General features: G+C 44.8%; 1 protein-coding gene across 1 annotated transcript in view; it reads right to left on the reverse strand.

Annotated features, from left to right (window-relative positions):
• Window positions 1-12,182, reverse strand: part of SH3RF3 (SH3 domain containing ring finger 3) — a 456,086-nt gene that overhangs the window by 78,688 nt on the left and 365,216 nt on the right. The gene's annotated exons all lie outside the window — the stretch shown is intronic.

Genomic DNA, 12,182 nt, shown 5'->3' on the forward strand with positions numbered 1-12,182 from the left:
TTTGGAATTTAAATGAAATAGGTAAGGCCTATATATGTAAATATTTCTCCCTCCCCTATACTTTAATAACTGTGGTTGACAAAGCTATTCATAATGATTTGTTACAGGCATTCAATACTCCAATCCCAATCCTACCACCACTGTCACCTTCCCTCCTCCACTGTCTCCATTTTCCCAACCATCCCTCAAGCCTGCCCCTATGACAGGACTACAAGAATTTATTTTACATTGCCTGTTATTGACGTAGGTAGGTAGACAGGGAAGGACCCCTCCTAAAGCAATGACAAAAACCAGCCCTGCAGAAAACAGGAAAAACAAGAACTAAGGCCTGAGAAGACCCTCACCTATCTATAGCAAGAGACCCAGAGAAGTTCCTGCAGTAACAAAAGGCCAGGAAAGGAATTTCAAAGAAGACCATCACCATTCCCAATCACCCTGGTAACCTCCTTAGCAATGGGCCCACGTGGGAGCAGGTTGGAGAAACCCTATAAAGGCCACCTTGAACAAAGGAAGGGTGAGCATATGCTGACAGAGCCCATGTGCTGTTTGTGCTCAGTTGGCTGAGGACATGTGGTGCCCGAGTACGTGTCACCCATATCTCCTCTCTTCAGATGTGTACTTTCATGCTTTGATGTCTAATGCTGGGATGTGTGTAGGGGCTCTCTCTGCCCTTGGAAAAGCCCAAGTTCTCTCTTGAATGTGTTACTCTCTCTCTCTCTCTCCTCTCTCTCTCTCTCTCTCTGTTATTCTCACCCCCACCCATCCAATATCTTCCCCTACACACTTTCAAAAGCCTCCAAGTAAATTTGTTTTTCCTCACTGCTTGTCTACTCCTGAAATTCCTTTCTGCGAGTGAGACAAGAACCCAGTAACCCTGGGTCCCAAGTGGCAGAGGCAGATTGGGAGAAAGTGACTCTTTCTCCTCCTCACTCACATGAGCTACCTGTGGGGTCCACCGGCATCATTATCAATAATTTACTTACAGAATGATCAAAAAATATTTCCATTGAAGAAAATTATAGTAAATTGTTTTATCATGGAGGCATTAAGTCTTTGTATGAGAGATGACTAAGATGTTGTTACAAGCTAAGCCTTCTGTGTTAATATTTTGGTTAGTTGAGATTTATTGGCTTCTATATTATATCCCATTCAATCTAGTTTGCTATGAGTGAATTATCAGTGTAGTAGAGTTCTGATATATTTGTTCCAGGAAGTCCAGATATTTAATTGTCCAGTACAGCTGGAGTTAAATTTCACCTGGGCAACAGCTTTGGGGTGTGGACGTGACTGCCAGGGTTTCTGGAAATACAGAGAAGTGGGGGAGGTAGCACATTCACACTCAGAGAAAACTGGAGATTTCAGTCACAGGGACCTGTCATGTACCTGAGTTCTCGGTAGATTGATCTCCCTGTGGACTTGATCTTGAGCAGATGGGGTCCTGTCGGAGGCATGGCTGTGACTTTGGAACATGGGAGCAAGCAGCTACTGAGCTCTGTTAGGTGAGTGCTGGCCCACGTCCCTTTCAAGTGTCCCAGATGTGTCAGTTAGGAACAGATGTTGAAGAGATTTTGCAGCTAATTGGTGAGCTTATATGGCATCAGAGGTGGTTCATGGGCTGATTTCTTAAATATTTTGGAAGAGTTTGAGGCATATAGGTAATAATTCTTTGAAAGTTTGGTAGAACACACCAGTGAACCCATCTAGTTCTGGACTTTTGTCCTCTGTTATGATTATTGTGTTAATTTTCTTACCATGATTTGTCTGTGTTTTCTACTTCTCTTATGGTTCAGTGTTAGGAGGCTGTGTGTGTGATTATAGGAATTCATCAATTTCTTGTAGGATCGCCTCTCTTTGGCTCAGAGTTATTTATAGTGGCACTTACAGTCTTTTGTATTTCTGACATATCTGTGTAATTTCTCCCCTTTTATCTATGATCTGACTAATTTTGGACTTATTTTTTACATCTCATATTGGGAAATATTTTTCTTCTTTAATTTACTCTTTGACTTAATATTCATTTAATAGCATGTTGCTGTTTCTAAATGTAAACTCTCCAACTTTCTTATTGTGATTAATTTTTGCATTCATAACATTGTGGTCTAAAAGGATATTTGACATTTTGTAAAGAAAAAGATCATTTCCATTTTGTAACTATATGAACACTGAGATTGTGATCAGAATGTGATCTACCCTGGAGAATGTTATATCTACACTGAAGAAGAATGTGTATTTGGATTTGGGGTGTGGAAGTTTCTGGTTCCTCATTTGAGGCTCTTTACTAATGGTATTTCTAGTTGGTGTATCCAATACCAACTACAATTGTGCTGTTATAGATATATCTCTTCAGGTCTATTAGCAGTTTCTGTATGAACATTTTCATCCCTTCATTTGGTGCACATGTATTAATTGGAGCTTAATTACCCAAGTCCACTGATTCCCTTAATCAATATGCAATGTCCAGCCTTATCTCATATTATTTTCCTTAGCTGGGATGCTACTTGTGTGTCTGCCCAGGCTTTTTTGAAAGTACACTATTAGCCTGTAAAGATTGTTTTCCGACATTTTTCACTCTGAGCCTGTTTATCATGAGAGCCCACGTGTGTTTCCTGTAATCAGCAGAAAATTGTATTTTCTGAGATTTCTCTTGCCATTAGAACTTTGCTTTTTCACATGAGGCCATGCATTGTTCCTTATAGAACCAGTTAAAATATATCAAATGTCTAGCTATTGTCTGAGATTTTTTATCACTTCTTCAAATCTTGCAGGGTAGATAAAACTTGCAGGGTAGATAATTTCTGGTTGTATGTTATTTTAATTCAGTACTTTGACTATATCAATACAGTCTCTTTATTTCATTTGATGCATTGAATTTGCATTTTGACTATTTCTGGTGCTTCTTGGGAGCAAAGGTTGGAGCTTCAAGTTCCAGATGGTCTGAGTAGTAATCCAATGCTTCCATCACAGTGTGAGGCTAGTGCTTGTAAGTGTACTTAACTCTGGAAACCATGAATGCCTTTTGAGGATTTTAACTGCTTGCAAGAGTGTTCCTGATTTGTTGTGCACAAGGATAAGAACAATGGGTGAGAATGAGTGGCATGCTTTCTCCTTAGTGTTTGTTACAGCACCAGAGTCTAACTGGCTTTGACTCTGGCCCAGTATTTAGTTTCTGGTGACTGTCAATTGATATGGGTCAAGGTCCACCTGACTCAGAAGTGAATGGAAATTGTGATAATGTACTAAATAACACCGTTCAACAAGCTAATCTTTATTGTTGCACAATAAAGGGATTTTTCATTTTCTAGTACCAGTTTAGGTCTAGCTGCTCAGAACCTTTGCTTGGTGAGTGGAGCTCACCTCAGGGGTGTATGCTATCAATTGCAGCCTCTGGAATGGCAACTCCCAACTGATTTCTCAGGGATGGCTGCTCCCAGCTGTGACATGGGGACCTCTTAGAAGGAGCTTTCTTTGGTTCCCATATGGTTCCTGTTAAAAACTTGTTTCACTGTCTGGAAGCTGGAACCAGACAGTGGGGCCTGATCGGGGAGATCTGAGGCTCTGAGAGTGCTGGGCTAGCGCTGAGACTGGGATCATACTAGGGATGATCTTGCCTGACTGCAGCTCCTACTGGGAGCATAGGGGCTTCAGTCCTGCTAGGCACTGCTCACATCTGGGATGAATGATTCCAGCTTGGACCAGCTGTGGGTATTCACCCTTTGTTGGTTCAGTAAAGCCTGAAAACAGTATGACTTGTGAGGTCTACTACAAAACTGAATTCTATGAAAAAATTAAGTTCTCAGCATAAATCTGCTGAATGGGATTTGGAGCAGGGCCAAGTCAGCTCAGGCAGCAAGACTGCTGGGGTGGGGTCAGGAAGATAACCATCTTGGGTACCACTCTTTCTGGGAGGAGCAGCCCACTGTGCTCACTAAGACCAACATCTGTTTCCGACTTACTGAGTGCCAGTATGGAAGTGATGTTCTCTGAGTACTTCATATTCAGTTCCCTCCTGTCCTAGGTTGGCATTTCCATCTGGAATCAGCCTATAAGACTTGCCTAAACTTTTCCTCTAGCAGTCTCTGCTTCTCTTCCCATCCAAGGGAAGCACTCCTTGGGTCAAGACTTGCCAGAAGTTCTGCCTTCTACAGAGTCGAGTCTCGGGAGACATATGTTTTTTCCAGTGACCTTTTCTCAGCGAGATACCTGGTGGGGTGCTGTGCTTCAATTTATGGATTCTATAAAAGAGCATTCACAGAACTGAGCAGCAAAAAGAAAATTCACAAATGCTCCATGTTGGCTCCTCCCCAGTGCAAATAAAGATATGTATTTAAATCTAAGTATAAATCAATCCCAAACATCAAATTATATCCATAGAAAGTTATATCCAAAACTTGAGCCTCACAGTGATTTCAACGCACAAAGAAGTATAGAACAAAATTTAAAACATGAACATATAAAACCAAACCAAAATAAAACCTCAGTGGCTGGAGAGATAGAACAGGAGTTGAGGTACTTGCCTTGTGTTCAGTCAAAACCAGTTTGAACCTAGTATTATGAATAGTCCCCCTGGGCATTGCTAGAAGTGATTCCTGAGCACAGAATCAGGAGTAAGGCCTGAGCATCACAGGGTACAGCATGAGAAAAATTAACCCTAAGACTCTACTAATACCATGTATGTGGAGAGTGGGTAACATGGTAAAGATGTCAGTTGTTTGGTGGTAGGTTAAAGACATTTAGAGGATATTGTATCATAGATGTTGAATTATAGTCTGGAAACTAAAATGTCAAAATTGATAAAGAAATAAAGCTTTTAACTTATGTGATCAGATTGGTGCATGGGACAATATGAATGGGAGAGAGTGTGTGGGAAGATGTGGAAAAGGTAAATTTGATAGGAAAACAGAGATTAGATTTTTGGTGGGGATTATAATACAGTATATACAGATGGTGAATTATAGTGCATATATAGTGTTACAAGTAAATGCCACTTCGATACAATATTTTGTTTTAAGAGGAATCACATTATGTTGATAATGTGATAAGCAGAACCATATCTGGAAGTTCCTAGGGTCATACTGTTCTGGAGGTTCTACCCTGAACCTCACACATTCTAGAGTCATATCCCAAACCCAAGAAAATATTTTTTTAAGTAATATTACTTTTTTTTCTTTGTAAGGTAGTTTTATTTAATTTTTTAAAAATTTTTATTAGTGAGACATCATGAGGTACAGTTGTAGACTTACAAATTTTTGTGCTTGGGTTTCAATTATACAATGATCAAATACCCATCCCTCCACCAGTGCCCATTTTCCACCACCATGGATCCCAGTATCCCTCCCACCCACCCCCACCCCCCCATCCCACCCTGCCTCTGTGGCAGGGCATTCCCTTTTGTTCTCTCTCTCTTATTAGGTGTTGTGGTTTGCCAAAGAGGCAATGGGTGACAAAAGCAAAGAAAATTACTTTTTGGTCAGAGCATGGTTGACTAGCATAAGGCTATGTTTAGCATGGAACTAGGTAGTGTGGTAAAATATGCTTTTATTCTTGGAATTTAAATTAATCATTTTTGTGTTTGTGAAAGAAACCTCAGTCAAGATCTTTCATAACAAAAAGTATGGCATGTACTAATTTGGACGTTGTATTCTGGGGAGCTAAAGATGAATCTCTCAGGAGGGCTGGTACTCTGACTGTCACCTGGGATAGGATTTGCAGAACATTAGGTACACCCTTCAGACCCCAACGGTTGAGATATGGAAGCTGAGCATGTGAAGTCATTGTCAAGGGATGACCGGCTTCAAGATGAGCTGAGCATAAGTGCTTCTAACCACTTCGAGAAGCACATGACCACCAAGGATCTGAGGGAGAGGTTAAGGGCCAATCAGGGTGCAGGGACCATATGATTTTTCAAGGTAGTTCCTGAAAAGAACACCACAGGCAAGCTTCTGAGGGTTGAACATCTCCCCAAGCCATGCAGTTCACTTGTCCTACAGCATCTCTCCCTGGACAGCCCCTGTTTCCCTACCAGTGAGGTTAGATGGCACAGTGAGGTGAGCTGTGTCTAACCCCCAAATCAAGCTGAAGTCACAGTTCCTGGTATCTGTGTGAATTTATTTAAAATATGATCATTTTCAGATATAAGGTAGGGATTGTTCTATGGGATTATCCTTGGTTCAACCTGAATACAATGATGGATACACTATAAGAGACAGAAGGAGAAAACAGACACAGAGGGGAAGGAAAGTCATTTGAAGATGGAGGCAGATTCTACCTATGCATCTAGAGATGCAAAGGTATGAAGCAGATTCTCCTGCAGCCCCAGAAATTTTTTTAAAAATCATCCCAATATATTAATTTTAAACCCTGGTCTACATAAATGTAATAGAATCATTTCCTGCTGTTTGTAGTGTCATTACAGAGCTCCCATAAAGATAACACAGATGTCTTTTTGAATTAACGTGTGTGTGTGTGTGTGTTTGGGGGAATAGATTCTAAAAAATGCAACTACTGAATTATATGGAAGATCTATTCTTAGTTTTTGTAGAAATTGACACAATTCTTTTCCAGAGAAGCTGAACCTGATAGCGTTACTACCAACGGTGAATGAGGTAGAGTGTTGCAAGATTTCAGGAACGTCATGTCGGGGCTACTCAGGTCCTCAGTCAGAGCATCAGCCCCACGGGGACTTCACTTAACCTAAAAGGGGGTCCTGGCACTGTAGGATAACATTGCTTTGTCCTTTCTCCCTTGCAACAAGGAACTCAGATTTATTACAGTGCTCCTGAGGCACTTCCATTCCATTGTGTTTATCTGTAAACTCTTCCCTATGCTCTCCTCCCCAACCAGTCAATCAGCTTTTTTCCCGCAATCAGACTCTGTTAACTGGCAAGGTCAGATTCCTCAGAAATCTATGATTTGTATGTATGAGCGAAATATTGCCTTTCTCCTCTCCTTATGTCTTTTGATTAGTTTACTTTAAAGCAATGCCCTATTTGTATAGATACAGGAAGACGATTAATATTATGCTTTGTAACTTAGGATTTAATTGGCTTTGAATATTATTCATTCCCAGGCATCTGCTTTCTCGACTTAAGCCTCAATTGCCCTTGGTTCCTAGCACCCCAGAAGCAGGGTCCTGACGAGTGACTGAACAAACCCAGGACAAGTGGTGAGCTACCCTGGCATCGAAATGGGCCAGGTCAAAGTGCCACGATTCTTAATATAAGAGTTTGATCATAGACAAATGCTATCATGATCCAAAAGTAACGATGAGACGAGGACCCTGCTAGGGAGAGGAAAGACTATCTGGCCTGAGCACTGTAGTCTGAGACCGAGATGGCTCTAGCAGAGCAATTCTATAAGCTTAATGTATTTCTTACTATGTCCATACAAAATGATTAATATTATGAATGCTTATATGTTTTTTTGGACAAGGAGAGGAGAAACACACCCAGGGGATTCCGCTCTTGGGTGGGTCGTCCTGCTGAGAGGGTATCTGTCCTAGAAGAAGTACCCCCTGAGGGAAGGAACTTATCCCTATTGATTGTTACCACACCTATGTGTAAGCACCAACCTATCATGCGTTGGGATATAACTAGACTGTAAGAGTGGGCTGGGGGATCAGATCCAGACTCCAGAAGGAAAAGGAGAAAGGGGATTCAGATCCAGATTCCAGAGCCAGAAGAAGGATGAAGGGGGATAGAGGAGGAGAATGAAGTAGCATGGGGGAGGAAAAATCAGAGGAGAATGGAGATGGGAATGGAATAAACTGCAACTGACACCAACCAGCCTGGCCCTTGTTTCCTTCCTTTGCCTGCCCATCACCATCGACCTCTCCAGGGTGGGGGAACTGGTTCGAGACTACCGAATGTGGGTGGCGGGAGAGATAGACCGCTGCTGCTGCTGTTTTTTGTGTTTACACACGGCACCTTAGCTAAAGACTTCACACACAAAGAAACTTCAAACTGGGGCCAGGGATGTTGCAGAGAGTGCAGCTGCTGCCTTCCATATGTGAGACCCTGGGTTTAATTGCGGGCACTGCTTAGCCCCCTAAGCACCACTGAGGGTCTCTCTGGGCAGGGGGGCGGTCCCTGTGCAGAGCCCATCTCACAACACAGGAGTGGACCCAAACTCAGGTCTCCTGAGTCCTGCCAGAAGCACCTGCTTCCCTCAACAAAAATACTACAAAATGAACCTGTGGAATTTCACAGCAAACTAGGGCTGAGTGTTGAGATGTGGGAGCAGAGGGCAGCCAACTTGAAATGGGAATGTCTAGAGAACTGATCCACGCTGGTTCCTGGCAGCACAGAGTACAACGTCAAAGGCCTTTCGAATTATGCTAATTGTGCTGCAGGTAGAGATGACACCAGGACATGTAAACCAGGTTTATAGAGGAGTTGCTGCCCCTGGCATCACCCTCTAGCACTCTCATGGACAACGGCCAAGTCATGCAGCTGTACTGAGGTGGCAGGGCAGTGACAACTGGAGTGCACAGGCTGGGGCTTCATGACACTGTGCTCAGTTCGACTCTCTGAGGAGGCCCCATGGCTTCTTCCATCATCTCATCAGAGGCAACTCCAGAGAGGCACAGCTGTGGTTTTCTACATACAAGAATCAGTGTACTTGGTGGTTGGGGCCAGTTGAGTCTGTGGCTGAAAATATCAGCCCCTGTGTGAATCTGCAAGCCTAACAGTGTCTTCACAGACTTTAACCACAATCCACGTGGAGCCATCCTCTCCTCAGAGCCGACCAGCTTCCTTCACCTAGAGGCTGAGGGCGGCTATCTGCAGTGTGTTTACCTTGCTAGCCAGCATCTGGGCTAAGCAGGGGGAGTGGGTTCCAGGGCACAGGGCCAAGCTCCCCTCGGCCTCAGACTCCTGACCTGTGGGCACCATGCCGCCATCCTCCTGGTAAAGGTGTGACTTCCCAGAGCTGCAGAGGGTAGATCAGAACTGGCTCTGGGGTGACCCCACCCCCACGCTGTGTTCAGAGGGTGCCTGGGGTTGGCGGGACACTGGAGTAGTGTTCTCTAACCTGGTCACACTGAAGATTCAGGTCACCGGGACAGCAGGGATGATTAAGGAGGAAACCAGTGGTCTCAGTGCATCCATGCTGGCCAGCGCAGAGGATTGCTCAGGAATCTGGGGTTAAAAAGGAAGCTTGAGCACCTCCTCACGGCCCAGGCACACCAGGTGTCTGTGTCCGCACTACCTCTGGATAGTGATGACAGCAGAGACGCTGGAGTCTGGTTCACTTCCTCTTGCTCCTCCCAGGAGCAAATTCGCCAGCAGTCTTCTAGCTGTTCACACCTTTCCTGGCTGACTATATGACCCTTTCAACTTCTTGTCTTCTTTGGGACAGAGCCATGTCCTCATGTGATGGGGTAGAGGGGCCATGAGGAGGCCTCCTGTACCCGATGCTACTCACAGAAGACTGATAAGGATCTCAGCACTGACCTGCAGGGAGAGCGAGTCTGCAGGCCAATGGAGGCAGTTTGCAGCTCCTAGGTACTGCTCATGGCACTTCTCTGGGCATGTGTCTTGCTCACCAGTGGGTGGCCTGACATGAGGCCAAACCCCATGGACGTGGATGCTGATTTGCACAGAGCAGAGAAACATGGACCCTGACCCCAAGAAACAGCAGCGAGACTGGAGGATGCATCTTGCAGGTGTAGTCCAGTTCCAATGCCAAGTGTTATCTAGCCAGCACAATCCTGGGAGCTTTGCTCTTTGTGATCACTGGTGTCCCACATGATGTGCAGCTCAGCCGTACCACAGCCAGAGGTTCAGAAATCACAGCTGTTGTGTGCAGGCTCCGGCAAGTGCCGCAACCACAACACAGTGCAAACATGAGGGCCAAGAAGCATGATCCCCAATAAGGACATGTGCCATTAAAGGAGAGCAATCCTTGGGGAAGCAGCATGGCATGAGCATCATATCCTGCAGCCCCCTCATCACAACCACAGCAACAACAGTCAGGAGGAGTGGGAGGGGAGAGAAGAGAAGGTCAGGAGTCAGTGGAAACTGTAGGGAAATCTGCCCCGTCACACAGATTTCCAGATCTGCACAAGGACCTCAGGGTGGGATTCCCTTTATTTACCCATTATTCGTAGGCACTTTTTTCTGTTTCTTTTTTTTTTCTTTTTTAAATTAAAGGGGTGCCGATGGGAACTTCTGGCTGCGCTCAGGAAACACTCCTTGCGGTGCTCAAGGCGTCATATGCAGTGCAGGAGATTCAGCCAAAGCCTTAGGAACAGCTGTACTACAAGTCCTGTGGGCAGACTGCAGCTTCCACTAGTCACACGCCTCATTTGGGAACCTCTCCCAGCAGTGGTAGGAGTCAGCCCTGGCCTTGATGGGGTTCCAGGTTATGCTGGGAACTCCACCCAGAGCTCTCACGACCCTCAGCCTGTGGTCCATCTCCCTGGTCCTTGGCTTATGAGGAAACAGTTTAAAATGTAAGCCATTTTCTCTCACTCAGAGCCAGTTCAATCTATGAGTGAGTCCTGGGCCTTTTGTGTTGGATATTAACCCGAAATGCTTTAGGCTTCATCAGTGAATTGCCCCTTTTCCTCCCCAAAGAGTAGCTTACTGTGCTCTTGCTAGCATCCCTGATGTAGTTAATCTTTAACCTTTCCTTTGTAGTTTACCTCTCATTGTCATACTCCCCCAAGTGAGTCTTGATTATTTATAAGCCAGAACTTTTTGGTGATTCTGTGCTTTGTATTTGAAGTGCTGTGTATTTGTCCCTGCTTTTCTATTTTTCCTGTAGCCTTTTTATATTTTACTATAAAGCAATGTTCTTTGGTTAAACACAGAAAGACCATTGATCTTGTGCTCCTACTATTTGGGAGTTGACTGACTCTGAAATTTATATATTCCTGGGCATAATTACTTGGTTATAATTACTTGACTCAGGCTTCAGTTGCTGTAGTTCCTAACACCCCAAAAGGGAGATCCTGCCATGGGACTGGGATGGGCCCCAGGTGAGTGGCAAAGCTACCCTGGCATCAAAATGGGACAGTCTAGAAAGCATAAACGCATGGTCTTGATGCAAGCAGTTATAACTTAATAAACAGGACCTCCATGGGGAAGAACTAGCTGTACCGGCCTGAGGACTCAGTCTGGGATTTATGGTAAAAGCCTTGGTTGCTCTCAGAGCCCAGACAACTAAGTGCTAAAAGCCTTGTTTGCTCTCAAAGCCCAGAGACCCAAGTATTGGGATCTTTGTCTCTTACTGTGTTTATCCAAACAACCGTAAGTATTAATAACTTATACAACTAGAGGGAAAGATAAAAGCAATATATATGTCCCTGGGAGACAGTGTCTCCTTGCTATAATCTCCCCAAAAGAGAATTTTCTATATCTACATAATGGCCTGCAGCGATAGCACAGCGGTAGGGCGTTCGCCTTACAAGCGGCCAACATGGCCGACCCGAGTTCGATTCCTCCGCCCCTCTCTGAGAGCCCGGCAAGCTACCGAGAGTATTTGATATGCCAAACACAGTAACAACAAAGTCTCCAATGGAGACGTTACTGGGCCCGTTGGAGCAATATCTACATAATCTATGTAAAAGATCTATATAAATTTCGAGATGTCTTACCTATGTAAATGAACAATCACATCTCTGTCCTTACCTCAACCCTCTTCAGAGGTTCTATAAGGATGCTGGCTGCTCTGCATTAAACGGGCCAATTTCACCATCGAACTGTGGTCCCCTGTCTCTCTGTCTCTCTGCTTGGGGGAGCCTGGGGAGGACGGAACTATGGGCCACTGAATGCAGCACGTGTCATCAGGAAGCACCCACACATTTATATTGTGAACTCACACATTGGAAAGTGGAGTTGGCCTCTCCCCACCCCTCCCCAGTCAATCTTCTCACCACAGCCTGACAAGAGAATCTCCAGCTGAGGGCTGAGTCGGTAAGATGGGGTGGTCTGTGCCTGTGGGAGTAGACAGTGAGCTTGGGGGAGTGGGCAGGGACAGCAGGCTGAAGCCTGAAGAGTCCTGCAGCAGAGGGGCTGGCATGTCCCTGTAGGCAGTGAACCTCGGGTACAGTGACACAAGCGGGGACCCAACAGCAGAGGCAGAGTAATAGCCCTGCCGGGAGGATGTGGGCCAGGCTGGTCTGTGTTCTGAGTGACGAGAGGAGAGGAGAGCTTTTGCTGTCACCAGTGGAGGCCATGGGC

The sequence above is a fragment of the Sorex fumeus genome, unplaced genomic scaffold, assembly GCF_029834395.1.
Source record: "Sorex fumeus unplaced genomic scaffold, SorFum_2.1 ptg000026l, whole genome shotgun sequence".
Classification (NCBI taxonomy): Eukaryota; Metazoa; Chordata; class Mammalia; order Eulipotyphla; family Soricidae; genus Sorex; species Sorex fumeus.